At 39.1% G+C, this 15,719-nt stretch overlaps 1 protein-coding gene across 3 annotated transcripts in view; it reads right to left on the bottom strand.

The window, feature by feature from the left end:
• The window catches only part of LAMA4 (laminin subunit alpha 4), a 147,271-nt gene that overhangs the window by 123,603 nt on the left and 7,949 nt on the right, over window positions 1-15,719 (bottom strand). The gene's annotated exons all lie outside the window — the stretch shown is intronic.

Raw genomic sequence — 15,719 nt, 5'->3', positions numbered from 1 at the left:
CATATGGCGATTATTTGTAATTTAAATATAATAATTTATAACTGGTGTTTCAATTTTTAGCAGTTTCTATTTAGTGTAGATAGAAATAGACTGTGAAGCAAATAATGTAATTACTCATTAGAGAAGTCAACTCTTGTTAGAAGCTGGTTGTATGACCTCCAGCTGCATCCCTGACACCTCCCTTGTTTCATTTGAGAGATCTGACAATGGGCCTTGGGAAAGGATGCCCCTTTGTGTAACATACACCAGCGGGTATGCAGGTGTTTCCCTTATGAATCAGAAGCAGATGTCTGGTTGGGCAGAATGTATGACAGCTTGACCCACCTAACAGGAAAACTCTGACCTATAAATTGCACTAATAAAATACCATCACTACAGTTTTGACTGGGCCATGAAACTAACACCATCGCCCTTCAACACTGAGAGAGGCTAGATCCCACAGAGGGTTTGTGACTGGCTCAAAACTTAGGATTGTAAGTTGAACCTACACGCTGCCTTTGATATATTTTATAAGACAAATTTTATGAGGCAAATGACAGTGAGATCTTACCCCAAGTGTTCTTATTTGTAAAATGGGAGCAGTAGAATTCATTAAACTAACATTTTACATCTCTACAATGTGTCAAGCACCTAAAAGGCTCAGGAGAATGAATTTTCAGCCCACGACTGAAGTATTTCAGAGTGGTGGTCTGTTCAGGGTCTCTGATGACAGGGCCATTTTCAAACAGTTCAAGAATAAATAAATATATCAAACACCAACTGCTTACAGAAAGCAACGCAAATGAGTTACCATCCTGCCCATTCAGCTCCTCAGTTTGGGGAGCTAATTAAAACAGAACAATAACAGAAAAACTTTTCCAACAAGTGGTAAATCTATACGAACAAAATTTTAACTACAATGTCATGAACTGTTCCTAAGTTCTGTTATTTTTAGAACATGAATGAGATTCAAAGTTGGTACAGAATTTCCATTCTTTTCATGTTATTTGGGATTGTTTCCTACAATTTTCCTCCCTAACTTCCCTCCCCTAAAATTTTATTTTGTGATTTTGGTAAAATACTATTTAATTTAAATCTTTATTTCATTCAGTTTTACATTGATAAATGGCATAAATAACCTGCACATTTTCCTTTTTGTAAAAATTTTGAAGGGTAGTTTCAGAATTACTTTACAACCTGATATTATCTCTTTATAGCTTTTAAATTTTGCCCCCAAATTACTGTTTTGATCCGGATAGTTACTGTGTTAAAGCATGTTTATAAAAGTGAAGGTAAAGTACACAAAGTGAAAAGAAAATGACTGCAAAGGAGATGGCAATGCCTCAAGTGCTATAGCTCTGTTCTCTGCACTGCTGTTTTAATGACAGCAAAATAATACACATTTATGAAAGGAAATGGATGAGGAAGGCTGAGAATGTTTGATTTAAAGTAATTTTGTTATCTGTAATTTGAGGGGGAAAAATTGTGCTGCTTTTAAAACAATACTTTAGTTACAGATGTTTCCAGACCCCTTCCCTGATCCAAGGAAACAAAATACCATTCAGCAACAAGCCCAGATTTAGAGATGGGGCTTGGTCCAATATAAACATTTCTTAGCTAGACCTTCTCCATGAAAGTGCATAGTCAATTTTTCCATATACAGTGGGAAAGACAAAGCTTTTAGCTTAAAAGGCATTCTCGCCTGTAGCACAGAGCTCCTGGAATGAACAGCCTAGGGATGTCATGGTTCATTATTGATGTCAAGCTGAATGCTGATTTGTTCATTAGAGGTATATGACAGGATTATGTCAGAATGGACACATGCCACAAACAGAAAACTCAGCACCGTTTTGGCTTTCAGTATTTGGTATGGTCATTTATTCATTCTGTCTCTCTGTTTCATGTAGCACTGTTTACCCAGGGCCCAGTTTAGGGTGTGGCACAAAGCAGGCATTCAACAAATAAGGAATGCATGAACTATTTTCTTGAGCAACTATTATACTGAAGGCACTTGGCCAGTCAATTTGGGGAATCAGAAGATGAATCATGGACACTGCTGGCCTCCAGGAGTTTAGTGAGGGCATTTAAGGTGCATATGTAAGTTACTATAATATATGGTAGAAAGTGCTAAGAATCATAGTATAGGAGAGGTACAGAGAAATGCTGAGAGAGTAAAGAGGAAGGGGAAATTACTTTTAACATGGAGGTGGGGGATGGATCAAGAATGGTTCTTCAGAGGAGGTGGCATTTTTGCACGGTTTTCTTAAAGGAGAAGGCTGAAGCCTAAAGGCTGGAAAACATAGGGTGTTTTTTAGTCACTTCCCATAAGGCAGAGAGGCTCAAACTTATATTCCTTTTGTTGTTTTATTGCTCAAACTAGGCATCCTCCCCCCTGCCCCGTAATCTACTTCAATAAAAGAGACCAGATGGACTGACTTTTTTTCTACTTTCTGTGATCTTCTTTGGAAGGATTAGTTTAATATCAGCAATTAAACTCATGTGACATCTTCAGCAACATTCTGGCTTACAGTATACTAACACGGAGATACCACTCTCTGTCCCCATATTGTAGATAATACTGGAGGCATGCCCAAATCCCTGAACTAAGTGTTAGGTATGCCTAGAAGCCTCATTAATTCTTTGTGGTCACCAGGATCCCATAAGGGACTGTCAGGTGGCTTAAAAGTTAGGAGTTTGGAATTGACAATAATTTCCAAGTTATAATTTATGCATAGGGATAATGCCATTCAACTGTAAGAAGAGAATATTTTTTTATCCTCTTTCATTCTGCTAATGCGTTTTACCCAAAGTGAGATGAGCAAAAGAATGGTAATAGGAACACTTGGTTGTGTGGCTCTCTTGGTAGCTACAAGATTGAATTGACTGAGAATCTATCAATAATTAAAGCAAGAACCTGGTACACTTGGTTTTTAATACTCTACTGTCAATAGCCAAGTCACTGAACAGCTGAAATGGAGCAAAAATCTATCCTCATTTAAAGCTTCAACTGCTTTTTCAGTTTTTTCTCCTTTTTAAAAAAGGACTTAATTGATATTTATAGGACATTCCATCCAGAAACAACAGAATACACTTTCTTCTCAAGTGCTCTTGGAACATTATCCAGGATAGATCATATCTTGGGTCACAAATCAAGCCTTGGTAAATTTAAGAAAATTGAAATAGTGTCAAGTATCTTTTCCGACCACAATGCTATGAGACTAGATATCAATTACAGGAAAAAATCTGTAAAAAATACAAACACATGGAGGCTAAACAATACACTACTATATAACCAAGAGATCACTAAAGAAATCAAAGAGGAAATTAAAAAATACCTAGAAACAAATGACAATGAAAACATCATGACCCAAAACCTACGGGATGCAGCAAAAGGAGTTCTAAGAGGGAAGTTTATAGCAATACAATCCCACCTCAAGAAACAAGAAACATCTCAAATAAACAACCTAACCTTACACGTAAAGCAATTAGAGAAAGAAGAACAAAAAAACCCCCAAAGTTAGCAGAAGGAAAGAAATCATAAGGATCAGATCAGAAATAAATGAAAAAGAAATGAAGGAAACAATAGCAAAGATCAATAAAACTAAAAGCTGGTTCTTTGAGAAGATAAACAAAATTGATAAACCATTAGCCAGACTCATCAAGAAAAAAAGGGAGAAGACTCAAATCAATAGAATTAGAAATGAAAAAGGAGAAGTAACAACTGACACTGCAGAAATACAAAGGATCATGAGAGATTACTGCAAGCAACTATATGCCAATAAAATGGACAACCTGGAAGAAATGGAAAAATTCTTAGAAAAGCACAACCTTCTGAGACTGAACCAGGAAGAAATAGAAAATATAAACAGACCAATCACAAGTAATGAAATTGAAACTGTGATTAAAAATCTTCCAACAAACAAAAGCCCAGGACCAGATGGCTTCACAGGCGAATTCTATCAAACATTTAGAGAAGAGCTAACACCTATCCTTCTCAAACTCTTTCAAAATATAGCATAGGGAGGAACACTCCCCAACTCATTCTACGAGGCCACCACCACCCTGATACCAAAACCAGACAAAGATGTCACAAAGAAAGAAAACTACAGGCCAATATCACTGATGAATATAGATACAAAAATCCTCAACAAAATACTAGCAAACAGAATTCAACAGCACATTAAAAGGATCATACACCATGATCAAGTGGGGTTTATCCCAGGAATGCAAGGATTCTTCAATATATGCAAATCAATCAATGTGATAAACCAAATTAACAAACTGAAGGAGAAAAACCATATGATCATCTCAATAGATGCAGAAAAAGCTTTCGACAAAATTCAACACCCATGTATGATAAAAACCCTCCAGAAAGTAGGCACAGAGGGAACGTACCTCAACATAATAAAGGCCATATATGACAAACCCACAGCCAACATCGTTCTCAATGGTGAAAAACTGAAGCCATTTCCTCTAAGATAAGGAACAAGACAAGGTTGTGCACTCTCACCACTATTATTCAACATAGTTTTGGAAGTTTTAGCCACAGCAATCAGAGGAGAAAAAGAAATAAAAGGAATCCAAACTGGAAAAGAAGTAAAGTTGTCACCATTTGCAGATGACATGATACTATACATAGAGAATCCTAAAGATGCTACCAGAAAACCACTAGAGCTAATCAATGAATTTGGTAAAGTAGCAGGATACAAAATTAACACACAGAAATGTCTTGCATTCCTATACACCAGTGATGAAAAATCTGAAAGAGAAATTAAGGAAACACTCCCATTTACCGTTGCAACAAAAAGAATAAAATACCTAGGAATAAGCCTACCCAAGGAGACAAAAGACCTGTACTCAGAAAACTATAAGACACTGATGAAAGAAATGAAAGGTGATACAAACAGATGGAGAGAAATACCATGTTCTTGGATTGGAAGAATCAACATTGTACAAATGACTGTACTACCCAAAGCAATCTACAGATTCAATGCAATCCCTATCAAACTACCAATGGCATTTTTCACAGAACTAGAACACAAAATTTCACAATTTGTATGGAAACACAAAAGATGCCGAATAGCCAAAGCAATCTTGAGAAAGAAAAACGGAGCTGGCGGAATCAGGCTCCCTGACTTAAGACTATACTACAAAGCTACAGTAATCAAGACAGTATGGTACTGGCACAAAAACAGAAATATAGATCAATGGAACAGGATAGAAAGCCCAGAGATAAACCCACGCACATATAGTCACCTTAGCTTTGATCAAGGAGGCAAGATATACAATGGAGAAAAGACAGCCTCTTCAACAAGTGGTGCTGGGAAAACTGGACAGCTACATGTAAAAGAATGAAATTAGGACACTCCCTGACACCATACACAAAAATAAACTCAAAATGGATTAAAGACCTAAATGTAAGGCCAGACACTATCAAACTCTTAGAGGAAAACATAGGCAGAACACTGTATGACGTCAATCACAGCAAGATCCTTTTTGACCCACCTCCTAGAGAAATGGAAATAAAACCAAAAATAAACAAATGGGACCTAATGAAACTTAAAAGCTTTTGCACAGCAAAGGAAACCATAAACAAGACGAAAAGACAGCCCTCAGAATGGGAGAAAATATTTGCAAATGAAGCAACTGACAAAGGATTAATCTCCAAAATTTACAAGCAGCTCATGCAGCTCAATATCAAAAAAACAAACAACCCAATCCAGAAATGGGCAGAAGACCTAAATAGACATTTCTCCAAAGAAGATATACAGATTGCCAACAAACACATGAAAGGATGCTCAACATCACTAATCATTAGAGAAATGCAAGTCAAAACTACAATGAGGTATCACCTCACACCAGTCAGAATGGCCATCATCAGAAAATCTACAAACAATAAATGCTGGAGAGGGTGTGGAGAAAAGGGAACCCTCTTGCACTGTTGGTGGGAATGTAAATTGATAGAGCCACTATGGAGAACAGTGTGGAGGTTCCTTATAAAACTAAAAATAGAACTACCATACGACCCATCAATCCCACTACTGGGCATATACCCTGAGAAAACCATAATTCAAAGAGTCATGTACCACAATGTTCATTGCAGCCCTAGTTACAGTAGCCAGGACATGGAAGCAACCTAAGTGTCCATCATCGGATGAATGGATAAAGAAGATGTGGCACATATATACAATGGAATATTACTCAGCCATAAAAAGAAACGAAATTTATTTGTAGTGAGGTGGATGGACCTAGAGTCTGTCATACAGAGTGAAGTAAGTCAGAAAGAGAAAAACAAATACCATATGTTAACACATGTATATGGAATCTAAAAAAAAAAAATGGTTCTGAAGAACTTAGGGGCAGGACAGGAATAAAGACGCAGATGTAGAGAATGGACTTGAGGACACAGGGAGGGGGAAGGGTAAGCTGGGATGAAATGAGAGAGTGGCATTGACATATATACACTACCAAATGTAAAATAGATAGCTAGTGGGAAGCAGCCGCATGGCACAGGGAGATCAGCTCGGTGCTTTGTGACCACCTAGAGGGGTGGGATAGGGAGGGTGGGAGGGTGGGAGGGAGACGCAAGAGGGAGGAGATATGGGGATATATGTATATGTATAGCTGATTCACTTTGTTGTACAGCAGAAACTAACACCCCATTGTAAAGTAATTATACTTCAATATAGATGTTAAAAAAAAAGTGAATAGCATATAAAGAAAAAAAGTTTGTAAATTTCTTAGACAATGTGAACTATGTTCCAAGGAAATCCATGCTGACTCATGACTTTGAGGAGAAAGCACATTTTCTAGATGAACTTATGTTAGCAGATTACAAAAAGAGAGATTGTAATCAAAGGAAAATCAAAAGTTTAGATAATCTGAGATGATGATATAATGTCTTAAAATTAAAACAAGGGTCCAACACTTGTTAGCTTTCAAAACAACTGAATGGAGGAGCAGATAAAAAGATATTCTGCAGAAAAGAAAATACTTATTTCCACTGAACATTTTGATATATTGCAGGTCCAGAAACACAGGTCGCAGGGAAAATGTGCTTCACCTGCCAAAATAATCACCAATACTGTTTGAGTGTAGGTAGGAAGAGCCCAGCCCTTTAAAAAAACACAGAGATTTTAAGCACGTTACAAAGAGTATTATCCTTCCCCCAAAAAGATTATTACTCTGATCTGACAAAGATATTTATGTTTCCTTAAATACGGTATTACTTTCACCATACTGAGGATCCTCCTCACATCAAGACCAGGGGAGAGAACAAGGGATGATTGTGCCTGCCATTTTGAAAGTGAACCACTGAGTGTGCAGCAGATTAGAACTGTTCTGCCTCCCAAAGACCTTCTTATTTTGCTGACCACAGCGGGCTGCCCCAACCCCTGAAATCTTCATTATTTCTTATCCTCTGTTAGACTCAGGGCACATCTAAGCAGATGCTACTCCTGGCGCAGTCCCTGGATTTTACTAACTACAGTTCTGCTGGGAATTGGTAGATTGCCTTTGAGAAACTTGCTGTTAGAAGAATAGGGTGACTTGACTTTGAAATCAGCAGTGAAAAAGCTCCACAAATAAAAATGGAGATGCTGAAACTCAGAACTGTTTTAAAGCAGGTTGGGGCAGTCACAGCAAGGTACAACTGCCAGAGTAGACCACTTTGGTGCCAGCACACATTTAATTTTCCTCATTAATTTCTCATGTTACAATTGTTTTGCTACATGATAGGGAAGTTTCTGACAGTCATGTGGAAACCTGAATGATGACTGTGTGCAGGGGGCAAAGCAGACATAATGTGGTCTGGGAATTTTTAAACTTAGTTCTTCAATTGTTTTAAAACAGAAGTGTCATTGTTCATTTTTGAAATTGATCTTATTTTCTTTCTTCCTTTTAAGATCCAGGATGTGTTGTTTATTTTTATATGACCATCAGGAAACTCTAACCGGAAATTCTGAAATCTTAGTGCACTTGAAAGCTTTCTTTTTAAGTATAGGTGCTGAAAGCATAATTTAAGGGGTCAATAGCCATATGGGGACAAAGCAAAAATCCTTGAAATGAAAGAAGAGGTATGAATAGTGTGTTTATAAATTAAATTCAAAATTGGGATAAATATACTGACCAAAAGGCCAAGAGAATTAATATTTTAGTAGTTAAATTATTTCGGACTAAGGCACAGATGGTGACATAAGTCATAACAAGAAGGTAAACATGGATATGCTCTTGTCTGATCCAACTTGTTTAGTATCCCAACACACAGATCACCAGGTGTTCCTCACCCCTATTATTTATTCTGGTGATGGCATCCATGCTGTGATTCAGTAGGACAAGAGGACTGCTCTAAGAGTCAGGAAACTTGGCTGGTTCCAGTTCTAGAAACTTGCTGTGGGACCTCGAGGAAGTGACTTAACTTCTGGCTCCAGTTTCCTCCTCTTTCAATGATATTAGTGGCACGATGCTTTCTAGGCTCTTCCCATCTTAACAGTCTAGAATTCTATAAAGCTGCCTGCTGTTTCATACTGGTTCCATGCTATGAAACTTTGGGCAAAGTATTTAACATCTGCACGTTTATATAAATTAGATTAATAAAACCAGTGGCCTGCCTGGTTTGTAATACAGTTGAAAGGAATAAAGGTGGAAATACGTACGAATATACCTTGTAAATCATGGAAGCTTTATTTTTATTTATTTATTTAACTTTTTTAAAATTAAAATTTACTCTTTTTTTTTAATATCTTTATTGCTTTACATTGTTGTGTTAGTTGCTGCTGTATAACAAAGTGAATCAGCTACATGTATACATATATCCCCATATCCCCTCATGGAAGCTTTAAAGTATTAACATTGTTTTCCAACTGAGTTAGTAGTCATTGGAAATTCCAATATTTTTCAGTTGTAAATAACATTTGTCCAATGTCAAGAGCTTTTTGAAAGCTGTGCTCTTTAAACTTGGGTTGAGATATATAGGAAGCTTTCCTAATTTATCAGAAGATCAGTTCTCTCTCAGCGTTTGAATATATGTCATAAAGCAAAATAAAATAAGTGGCAACTTGCCTTAATGACACTATGAAATGCTCAATGTGTCACTTTTTTCACTCAAATAAAAAAAATCAAATACGGTTTTAAATGTTTATTTTCTCCCTTTTAATAGACATAACACTCATAGTGGAAGCATTTTGGCCTTTGGAGATGAAGGACCAAAGATGGGTGTAATCCTGTGTTAAGGGAGGGGAAAGTAAGACTAAGAGCTGTCTTTTTAGGTCAGAGTGCAGGTGAGTAACTGTTTAGGTTTAGGATAAGATGATGTTAATAATGATGAAACCATTGGTTTAGAAAAATAAGAACCATGCAAACATCTGACTGTTCCTATGAGGACTGAAAGATACCGGTTATCTGTTCAACCCACTACCACCCTCCAAAGCTTTCCAAAACTCCTTTGCCTTTTCCTCAGCACTCCCAGGTAATAACTGAGACAAATTGGAATTTCCTAAGTTCCTAGGAAAGGGCCAAAAATATCCTCAGACAGGGAACAGGAAGCATAAAAATATCTCTCAGGAGAGCACCAATTGTTCAGTGATTTCTAGCTTGTGTTTGGAGCCGCAGCAGAGATGCTCAGAGCACCAGCACCTCTGTGCCATCAGCACTACGCACTGGCCCAGAGGCAGGTATGTGTAACACTGAGAAACTGCCTAGGAAGCACTGATTTGAATGAGATTTTGGGCAATATTTTGGAGACCTGTCATGATTTAGAATATCAACTCGAAACCCCCAGCATCATGGTTCTCAAACACTGTAGGGCAGAGAATTCCTTTTTTCCCAGGGAAATCTCATGTAGAATTCATCTATAAAACAGATTAAAAAGATGCACTGGTTGAAGGAAGAAGAGCCCCCACTTCTTGCTGCTCAGCCTCCCTCACCCCAAGTTATACCCGAGGCAAGGCATTTCCATGAAGCCTCAGCCTGAAAGCCACTGATTTAGTAGGTCTTGTGTTCAAAGGTCTTTGAACCCAAGATTTTTTCCCATGATGTAATACATTTCTACAAACAGCAGCAGCACCTCTGACTTCTCTGTCATCCTTGCTCTCCAAAACAGGGCACGTCATCTGATAGAATCTCTGCAATGACCCCAGCGTCTGTTTCCTCCTTTCCAGACCATGGCCACCATCTAAATCCAGACCCTTCTTACTCGTTCCTGGACAATTACCAATACATGATATAAGTTACCCTGATTCCAGGCTCTCTGCTGTCTACTGCGTCCTCCATCCAATAGCCCATGTCCAGATTAATGTTGATGAATTCTCATTGAGCATCTTTTCTGCTCTGAAATCTTCAGTGGCTCCCTGTTATCCAGTACCACCAACTAGGACTATATCCCTTTCCAGAAGAACCCTGTGTCTTTTGACTTTACTTATCCTATCCCCTCAGCTTGAATTTTCCTCAATCTTAAAGATTCAACTCAAATGTCACCTCTTCCATGAATTCACTTGTGAACTTCCCACCAGGAGTGAACATTCCTTCTAAACCCTCTTAGAGTTTTGATAACATTTAGTTGTATTACACTATTGTTTACTTGTTTTATCTCTTTGACTGGATTCTATTCCTGTTTATATCATACAAAGCAACTTGCTGAGGTAGTAGGTACCTTTTTAAAATAAGAGAATAAAAACATTAATGCTAATCAATCAAGTGTCCCTGGACACCTAAGGAATACAAGGTGGCAATATAGGGCTGAATGTACTATTCTCCATATTTCAAAATATCTAATAAAAATTGCGACACATTCATAAAAATGTACAATCAAAATGAAATGCTAATGAAATTTTTGTGTTTGTTTTTGCTTTTGGCTGAGGTTAATACAGAGTGATAACACTACTTATTTTACCAGAAGCTCTCTTTTGCTATTATACATTACTTTGCCTAATTAAAAAAAGAGTTACGCTTACCACACTTCCCTTGGTAGGTGTTACCAACTCAGTTAACACGCCTCCCCCATCCCAATTCACATGTTGAAGTTCTGTGCCTAATATGAGTGTATTTGGAGGTAGGGCATACAAGGGGCTAGTAAAGGTTAAGTGAGATCGTAAGGGTAAGGCCTTAATCTGATAGAACTGGTGTTTTTATAAAAGAGGATGAGATCTCTCTCTCTCTCTGCATGTGCACAGAATAAAGGCCATGTGAGGACTCAGAGAGAAGGTGGCCATCTACAATCCAGGAAGTGAGCTCTCACCAGAAACCAAGCCTGATGGCACCTTGATTCCAGACTTCTAGCCTCCAGAAAGGTAAGAAAATAAATTTCTGTTGTTTAAATCTCCCAGTCTGTGGCATAACGTTATGGCAACCTTAGCAAACTAACACAGTAAGCAAAACATTTCAAAACCTGAGGCTAGAGGGATAGGAGAAGCAGTAGAGATTCTTGGGCGTGATTGTTTGGGGGACCGCTACTGTAACACCTTCCTTTCTTCCAGGCTAACAGCACACTCCACAAGTGACTGCTGCTAGCAGAGCTATCCTCCTGGTCCAGCAGGGTGGAGGCCACCTGGGTTTGTCCCAGACGGAATCACTGATGCCTTGCCTGGTTCCTCTCAGCTCTTAATCACTGTGAGCTGAATGAATAACTCACTTATTTCAGACATGTTGTTTTATATAGTGCTTGAAAATTTCTAGGAAAGAAGTTAACAGCTTATGTGTCTTTTAGGTCTGACTTGAATCCTTTCAGTTGCCAAACTCCATTTCTTTCCATATTTTCCTTTATAAAGAAAAATTTGTAAAGATAAATAGTTTCTAAGCCTTCATTCAGTTTTCCTATGATTGACATACTTTGTCTAATCATTTCCCCTGAGATCCTGCTTTTACTACAGTTCAAGTTCCTTCTTTAGCCTTCTATCAAGTTCTTTTAAGTTGGAGGTCCCTAATGTAAACTCAGGATTCCACTGAAATGACTAATGCTTAGCATATTTGGAGATACATAAATACATATACATTCAGATATTATGTCAATCTTTATTCCTATTATGCCTAAAGAAGAACCTCCTATTGTTATTGAGATGATAGAGTGAGTTTAACTCTATAACTTGAAAAACAAGTCAAAGTATAAACATACCACTAATTTAAATGTTCTTTAAATAGACTCATCAGCTTCTAAGACCACTCTGGCATTCCTGGATGATACTGGAGACCCTTGTTAGCTGAGCTCTTGTAAGACATTCTGAGATTTAGAAACAGACATTAGAGGGTCATTTACAGGACCGAGATTAAGAGCTTGGAGCCAGATTCCCTAAACTGTGATCTTGGATAAATTACTCAACTTCTAGATGACTCAGTTTCCTCAAGTGTAGAATAGTGCTAATAGCAGTGCCTTCCTAACTACGTTATGAGCAAAATTAATAATACACATAGAGCACCTCAAACAATGCCTAGGACACAGCTAGTGCTAAGCAGGTGGTTAGGCATTAAAATCAAAAGGATGACAGCTGTCCTGTAAGGCTGTTACAGAATAACAAGGGGCCCTCTCAGGGCTGTGGCTGCATCAGGAGACCTGGAATGGGCCAGGAGAATGGAGATGACTCTGCTGATGCAGGAGGAGGCTGAGACCCTGTCTCAAGAGCACTTTCCTGCAAATCTCAATCCCTCTAGAGAGGTTCCATTTTGAGGGCTAGCCTTGGCAATTCTCATTCCGGGGAACTAGCTCTTCCATATCTCTTATCAAGTATCTTTCTAGTTTAGGCCAGAGACCACACTCCTCACTCCCCGAAGACACATTATCCTGAATTAGAAAGCCTCCCTTGTTAGCAAGAGAGACGTTATAATCCCACTATTTCCTAAGAGTCTGGCAACGCCCTGTTTCCAAGAAGGTTCCACGAGTAAATTCTTCCCATCTCTGCTCCCTTCCCCTCAAGGACACAGATCTCCAGTGGTCCTGTTTCTAGGCTGTGTGTGCTGGGAGTAGGAAACCTTCCTTATCATTTCATGTCTGTCTTTTTTAAGTCTGTTTGTTTGATATCCTCTAAGCATTTTAAAAAACATTAAAAGTATTATTATTATTCGTGTCTTTCTTTAAGTTCCCTTCCTGAACACCTGCTGCGTGCGGGCCAGGGTTTCAGGAAGTGACGTTACCTTCTCAGCTCCTCCAGATGCCTTGAAGCAGCAATTTTCTTTGAAGCTTGATTTTTATTCTAAAGTGCACCTTTCCAGGCCGGGGGCTAGTACCCGGGTGGGCCTGTGAGCTCTCTCACTAGCCTCATGCAGCCATGATTTGGTTTTATTTTTTAGGCCTCTCTATATGTCAAAAACGCTTCCCTTTTCTGGATTCTCAATTTCCTGAAGTCCATTAAAATCTAAGCCCAGCTGCATTTTAGAGACTAGTGCTTCTCATACTTTAATGTGCATGTGAACAACCTGGGCATCTGGTGAAAATGCAGATTCTGATTCCAGAGTGGGACCTGGGAGTCTGCATTCCCAGTACGGGTCTGGTGCCGCTGTCCTTGGGCCACATTTGGAGTCTCCACGATTTCGACCCCTCCTCCCCACAGTCATTCACACCCCCAGGGCAGGCTCCCTCACACACTGGCGATTCTGACTTCCAGAAAGTTCCTTTAAAATATTTGCTTCCAAATGTTGCATTCTGCTCAATCTAGAGCAGGCTATCAAATTAAGCTTCCTCTTTACCTTGTCATGAAGGCTTAGTTGGTGGCATTTTTGTGTCTACTATAATGCAGTGATTTCAGTTGATGTTTATAGTGAATTAATAATCCCTCACTGGCTCTTCCTTCCTTTTGTGCAGAGTGAAAAGACATTCTCCTCTCTGGACCCTCTGTCACATGTCACTTAAGTGTTAGAAGACTCAGGGACACAAGTCCCCATGTCCCTTATCTCGTCCATTGTCATCCTTGTTTTTCCATGTGGAGCTTCATGCTTAGGGTCACCCTGAAGGGTCTGGAGAGGGCAGGTGGCAGCAGGAACCCTGGCATGGGAGACCATTAATATTCATTGGACACACTAAGGTGTCTGCACCGGATGCTGGCTGGGAAACCTCCTGGGCGTGTCATCTTGGAAAGGCTCATGTCCGTGGCTGGGCCAGTGCTCTGTCCTGCAAACCATCCTCAGCTCTGCCCCTGAAGGAAGCAGGAAAAAGGACTCTTAAACCATCCCCACCCAACCCTCTTAACCAGATCAGGACCCTGTGTTTCCCTCAGGTTCTGGATACTAAATCTTGGGGTTCTAACTAGGACAGCAGCTGTGACTCTGAGTGATTCTGTTCCTTAGGTCAGCTTCCCTTTAAGTGGTTTACAATTTGATATATTTATTAGCCAATTATAGAACTTGGTTGCTTGAAGGAACCTTGATTTTGTTTTGTTCTTTTCAAGCTGTCCCAGGAGGTGAAGGGACTTACCCAGGTTCCTTTAACTGGTAAGGGTAATCTGGCTGTTAGTGGCATGGCCAAGAACCAGAATAGTTAGTTCCAGACTCACGGTTCAGTGCTTTTCCCACTCCACTCAATTCTGGGAGACTCTCCTACTGATAATTCAACTTAAGGTTAACTAGAAACAATGAAGAGTAAAGTGATAGTATATTAGAAGTAAACAATTCTTCTCTTAAAGATATATCTGTGTATATATATATATATATATATATATATATATATATATATCTGTGTATACATATATATATTTTATTAAAAAATATATATTTTACATAACGATCCCCAGTTCTAAAGCTAAGGATGATTCAGTTGATAGAAATAATTTGAAAGAAAATAAGGCTGGAAGTCAGAAGACATAGTTCCTGGTGCTGCTGCTAATGAACTTTGTGTCCTTGAGTGAAGCACCCCAACCCCTTTGAGACCCAGCTTCCTTACCTACAAAATGAGAGGGTTTGAATCTCTAAACTCTCTTTCTAGATCTAACATCCTATGATCCCTTTGATTTTATAGTTCCCAGTGCAAGGTCCAATAGAGTTATACATCCAATAATAACCACCCACTGGCTCTGCATTCAAACACGTCTCCTCTATGCTGAATTCTGTGCTGCAATAGAGGCTTCAGGGCTTGTCTCTGATGAGAGGAATTTCAGGGTGTCTGCTGGCATTGATCACGACAGACAGCAATTCCAAGGGAACAATATAGAATGAGGCAGTTATTCATGCACTACAAAGAAACACTGGTCCATCTCCAGGCATTCAGACTCAGTTCAGTCTCCAAATAACAGGCATTTAGCACCTCACCTGTGACCTGGGGATTAACAGAATCACAGATGACAGAACTGCTCTGCTGCTCCTAGGACTCATGGCATATCAGCAGGAAGAGAGGTTACACTTAGGGCACGCTTAGCTTGTCAAATTATATCACTGATCATCAAAGGGAAACATACACACTGTGGCTGTGAACCTTGAAAGGCACTGTGGAATAATTCTGTGTGGAAGAAGCAGCCAGCCATGATTTTAAACCCTGAATTTGTGCTCTGGCTCTTGCAGTGATTCTAGATGGTTCTACAGCCCTGGCATCCCACAGTACAAGGCTTTTTAGACATTTATCTTGCCTTCTGCTTGTGTCTATATTATGCATTCCTTTGGGTCGACATTTGGCTTTACAGAGCTGCTCAGTGCAGTGTGCCATGCTGCAATTCACTTTGTAAACAGACAACAGTATTGCATGTAACAGTCACGTCCAAGGTGAGTTTTAGTGAAGACATCTTTGATCTCTAGACATCTCGATTTCCTTTAAAGTAATCATGCCACTC

This window comes from Balaenoptera borealis (genome assembly GCF_965194805.1).
Source record: "Balaenoptera borealis genome assembly, chromosome: 9".
NCBI classification, from domain to species: domain Eukaryota; kingdom Metazoa; phylum Chordata; class Mammalia; order Artiodactyla; family Balaenopteridae; genus Balaenoptera; species Balaenoptera borealis.
Note: the sequence above shows the minus strand (reverse complement) of the source record. Positions and strands in the feature narration are given on the sequence as shown.